Raw genomic sequence first — 6,000 nt, 5'->3', positions numbered from 1 at the left:
GTCCATATGTAAAATGCAGTTAATAACACCTGTATTATGTAATTCACATGAGAAGTGTAGCACAGCAGTGAAAGGTATTTTTATTTTACTCAGGACTGTTGACTCGATTTTTGTTCCAGTCAGAAGGCATATTTACTGTAGTATCAACCATTATACTAGAAGATTTTCAAAGCACTGACATTCCAGTAAAACCACACTCCGACCATCACCCCTCCCTTACAATGTAGGCTAAAAGGTGGTTTGAAGAGATGTTATCTTTTGGCATTTATGCAGTTAGTATAGTGGTGGCCAGCCCTCTTATTTGCTCACAGTAAAGTTTGAGGTAAAGACTAAGAGAATCTTGTTGGGATATTTGTAGGTCTAAACACACAAAGAGGAGAATGATATAATCTTCTCTGGATGGATATTTGCCTTGATTATGATGTGTCTAGAATGTAGTAAAGAGTTTTAAGGAAAAGAATGCTGAGAACACATTTTATTCCTTTCCAAGCTTCCCATTTGAATCTGGAGTGTGGGGAACTAGACATAAATTTGTGGCACTTTGGGGGGTTTTACCTATAGAGAGTGGTGTTACCTGTGTCTTAGAGAGTTTATGGTGTAATACACTTGCTGTAGTAGCCCATTCCCACTAGAAGGACGCTTGGGCAGTATGCTTCTGAACATTTGGCTAAGTGAATGCATAAAGAATTCTGACAGATTTGAGCAGAGGGATCCAGTGTGAATTTGCACACTGCCTGGAGATGACATATGGTACTTGTGCAGAAACCACAATCTGTGCAGTGATGAGGTTGAGGCCACTGACTTCAAATTGAGTCAGAGAAAAGTCCCTGAACATGTCCTGTCCTGGGAGCACTTTGGTTGGCAGCTGCTATCAGTTGAGCTCCTAGAAGAGGGCTGGCTGATGACTATGGTGGACCATACTAATGTCTGGCAGGATTAGTAAGTAGAATATTGCTGTTTCTATAGGTACCACTTAGGGCAGAAGATAGAAGTTTGTGAAGGAAAGAGATAAAGGCTTAGTAGAATGTTATTTTAAAGTGTGTTACTTTTGTTTATGTTGCATTTGTTTAACTCTGTGAAAATGTGTTAGTTACTGTGCCTGTCTAAAACACCTGACGGTCTAATAAAGAACTGAATGGCCAATAGCAAGGCAGGAGAAACGATAGCCAGGGCTGGCAGGCAGAGACTATTTATAGAAGGAGAATACTGGGAGGAGAGATCGAGTAGCTAGAGAAGGAGGACTCCAGGGGACAGTCACCCAGCTACACAGCAAGTCATGGAGTAAGAGTAAGATTTACAGAAGAAAGAGAACAGGAAAAGCCCAGAGGCAAAAGGTAGAGGGGATAAGTTAAGTTAGAAAAGCTGGCTACAAACTAAGCCAAGCTAAGGCCGAGCATTCATAAGTAAGGATAAGCCTCCCTGTGTGATTTATTTGAAAGCTGGGTGGTGGCCCCCCCAAAAGAGCAACAACAACAACAACAAAGGAGAGCTGCGGAGCTTGAAGGAAAGAGAGAGCCAGTAAGAGCAAGTTATGTTCTTTCCTGCCACTTGTGCTAATGAGGTGTCAGTAGAAGAGATTTAAAAACCATGATTTTTACAAATGTTAATTAACCTTTATTGATTACCTCACTCTATCCCCTTTATGTATTATTATAAGTGTATATCCATTGAAATAATTAAAATAGAGGTTTATTAAGTTTTTTGATGATTTCATACATGTGTATAATACATTCTGGTTACACCGCCCCCCTCCCCCCCCCCCCCCGCCCCACATTCTGATATTTCCCTCCCACCTCTCTCAATACACCCTCCCTACCCCTTCTTCTCCCAGATGAATGACTTTTAGTTTTCTTTTGTGACTTAGTTTACCTGGAACCATCTGTGTAATCATTGCATTGGGACTACACTATGTCAGTTTAGCTGTGCAGCCGAATTAAGTCCCCCTTAGGACCTATGACCTCTCCCACGATGGGGCTTTTTAGTGTGTTTACAGTACCAGGCATGAATTTCCTCCCATGGAGTGGGCCTCAAATCCAATCAGAGAGCCCCCAGCTACCCCTATAACAGTTACACCACTGTTGCATAAGTGGGTGCATCCTGCCTTTCATCTTTGAAGTTTGTGGGGTTTACAGATGAGTAAGACCATTGATGCCTCTTTCCCCACAGCAACCTGTATAGTAAGTACCTTCTAGCACTATGAAAGCTAGCCGTGAGGGGCAATCATCCAGCTCAGCTCCAGCTTGATTTCTCTGCATGATGTGCGATGTCTTCAGATGATAAAGTTATCGTCTTCTTGTTGTACCCAGAATCCCCCAAAGACCACCAAGAGATTTAATCTGATACAAAAGCAAAGAGTCTTTACTACGAGTTAACTTGGGACTCTCCATCCATCTGACGCAGCAGCAGAGCAGGAGAGACCCTGAGTAGCCAGGGGGCAGGGTGTTTATAGGGAGTAGAGCAAGGTGGGGTGAAGCAAGGGGAGTCTGGGGTCTATTGGCTACATAGGAGCAGACTCACGTTTGATGTTTTTCTCTCATCCAGAGGTGCTGTCCTTGGTCAGTTTGCAGCTGCAAGAAAACTATTATCTCTTTTAGCAGTTGCTACTACATATTTTCTTTATCCTGACCTTGCTTGCTGTAACTTATAATTGGCATCTTTTACTGTATAAGAACATCTGGCAGGGTTTTCCTGTAATTAGAACTAGGCTCAAGGTTGGGGCCTCAAGGGCATATTGTGCTATGCCAGGGGCCTGCATTCTGTTGGGCGTGTTCCACAGCCTGTCATGGCTGCAGAATAGTCAAGGCCGGGATCTGGGCAGGGTCTTGGGTACTTCATTCTTATCTAGTTCTTGTAACTGAGTGTTGCTGAAAAAAATAGCATTCTAGTACTCACACTCAACAAGTTTAGGATTCAACTGAGTAGTTATGAGGAAAGCTAGAATTATTTTATGTTTATATCTCAATAAGTTGAGATTTCTCAATTCAATAAGTTAAGTTCAAACTGTACTGTGAGCTAGGCTGGCTGCCAGAGGCCTATAATCCCAGCTACTCAAGAAGCTGAGGCAAGGGCATAACAAGTTTATGTCCTTCCTGGACTACAGAGTGAGTTTAAGGCTAGCCTGGGCAAATTAGTGAGCACCCCTATCTCAAAATAAAGAGTAGAAAATAAAATAGAGACCTGGGGGCATGGTTTCATGCTACGGTAGTTTCCTGGCATGTGTGAGGCTTTAGGTGCAATTCTCTGTGATGTTTGCCTTTCTGGCTGGGTTACTTCACTCAGGAAGATTGTTTCTAGTTAACTGACCCTCAATTTCATTTTTCTTACCAGCTGAATGAGACTCCACTTTTTAAATGTACCACATTGGCATTGTTCCTGCATCTGTTGATGAGCATCTAGGCTAGTTCTATTTCCTGGTTATTGTGAATAGTGTAGCAATGAGCATGTATGACCACCTATTTCTAGATTAGGATATAGAGTCTTTTTGGTGTATCCTCAAGAGAAGTGTAGCTGGATCATATGGTAGATCTATTGCAGTTTTGAGTAACCTTCACACTGGTTTCTATAGTGGCTGTGCCAGTTTGCTTTATTCAATTATTCACTCACACCAACAGTGAAAAATTGCCCTCTTTTCCTTATGCACCAGCATTGACCATCATTATTTTTGTTCTTTTAAAAAAAATCTTAGCCATTCTGACTGGAGTAAGATGAAATCTAAAAGCAGTTTTAATTTGCCTTTCTTTAATAGCAAAGGATTTTGAATATTAAGAGCATATTCCTCAGCCATTTATATTTTATCTTTTGAGAACTCTCTGTTTAGATCTATGCCCCATCTTTTGTTTAGGTTGTTTTTTTTATGTTTATATAGTTATTGTTTAGTTCTTTGAATATTTTAGACACTAATACTCTGTCAGATGTTTTGCTAGTAAAAATTTCCCCCTCATTCTTCAGTCTGCCTTCCCACTTGAATGATGATATTCTTTTGTGCTGGCTAGTTTTATGTCAAGTTGACACGAGCTGGAGTCATCAGAAAGGAGGTAGCCTCAGTTGAGAAAAAAGTCTCCGTGAGATCAGGCCATAGGCAAGCCTGTATGGCATTTTCTTAATTAGTGATTGATGTGGGAGGGCCCAGTCCATTGTGAGTAGGGTCGCACTTGGGGGTGGTGATCCTGGGTTCTGTAAGAAAGCAGACTGTGCAAGCTGTGAGAAGCAAGCCAGTAAACAGCACTCTTCCATGGCCTCTGCATTAGTGCCTGCCTCCAGGTTCCTCCCTGTTTGAGTTCCTGTCCTGACTGTTTTGATGATGAACTGTTATATAGGATTGCATGTGAAATAAATCCTGTTTTCCCCAATTTGCTTTTGGTCATGGTGTTTCATTACAGCAATAATAACTGCAAGACACCTTTTGCTGTACAAGAACTTTAGTTGTTTTTCTTTTTCTTATCATAATATTTCTTTGATTATTTGGAAATTTCACATCGTGAACCCCAAGCACACTCACCTCATAGGCCTCCGGGCCACCCTCCCCACCTTGTCACTCTCCCCTCTGACAAATAAAGAAGAGAAAACATTCCAATTTGTGCTGCTCATATATTCACTGAAGCGTGGTCAAACTCCAGGTGGCCAGCCCCTTAAAGAAAATCGAGTTCTTCTCCACCTGAACTCCCGCCAGAAGCCCTCAGTTGTGGAGATCTACACTTCAGCATCCTTACCACAAGTTTTAAGAGTTCTCTTTGATAGATTTCTGTCTAGGCTGTTACTTTTGGGGGGTGGGGTGGGGATAAGGTTTGTCACAAAAGCCTTCTATGTCCTTCTGATGTGAAACTCAAAATATGGATGGCTTAAGAGCACCAGAATCCCAAAGTGACCAGGGGGAGTTTTCTTGTGTCTCCAGGCAGAAGTGCTTCCCCATCTGGTACCAAAACTTCTAGGTCAGCAGAACTTTTGGTCCTCAGAACAGGAAACAAAGATGTTCTTCTTAGTAGGCCACTAGGGGTGATACTGAATGGAAGCATCCCTACTCCATGATCCCTAGACCCATGAATCATGGCCATGTGGGAAAAGTATCATATTAAAAAAGTATACTGCCCCATCTTTCTAGGCCACGGCCACCTAATTGGTCTTGTAACTGGGTCTTCAAAAGGCTATGCCACTGTTATATCAGGCCAGTTTCTCCAGGATAGTGGGGAACATGGTAAGACTAGTGGCTTCCATGATCATGGGCCCACTGCTGCACTTTTCTGGGTACAAAGTGAGTGCCTTGATCAAAAACAATGCTCTATGGAATATGATAATGTTAGATAAGGCATTCTGTAAGTCCATGGTTGATAGTTTTGGCAGAAGCATTACATATAGGAAAGGCAAATTCATAACCAGAATAAGTCCTTATTCCAGCAAGGAGAAAGCATTGTCCTTCCCACAGTGAAAGCGGTCCAATATAGTCACCCTGCCACCAGCTCATTGCTATGCGTGTTCTACATTATGACTTGGTGGGTCAGATCATACTCATCACATGATGGGCAATTCAATCTCATGGTAACTTGGTGGCTCATTGTCAAATGTTCAGTTTTCACTAATGCCCAGTAGAATGCCAAAAACTCTCTTTCAAAGGGAGAATAGTTATTTACAGATGATGGTAGGACATTGCTCCAAAATCCTCCAAGTTTTTTTTGTGATTCACCTATAGGAGCCCACCAAAGTTTCCAGACAGCATCTCTATCTGCCACTGATACCTCGGGTACCATCAGGTCTTTTGGATCATATGTTTTAAATGGTAGAGTAGCCATTGAAAAGCCTGGTTCAGGATCTACTCAAAGCTAGCAGCATTCAGAGTTACTTGGTGTATTAGTCAGGGTTCTCTAGAGAAACAGTACTGATAGAATGAATATATATATATATATATATTCATTGATATATATATATTCAATGATATATATACATATATATATATATCAGAATATCTTTAGGAATCATTTCATCATTTCATTTATTTTTTATTAATTA

This window comes from Peromyscus maniculatus, chromosome 7, assembly GCF_049852395.1.
Source record: "Peromyscus maniculatus bairdii isolate BWxNUB_F1_BW_parent chromosome 7, HU_Pman_BW_mat_3.1, whole genome shotgun sequence".
NCBI lineage: Eukaryota > Metazoa > Chordata > Mammalia > Rodentia > Cricetidae > Peromyscus > Peromyscus maniculatus.
This window is presented reverse-complemented; position numbering follows the sequence as displayed.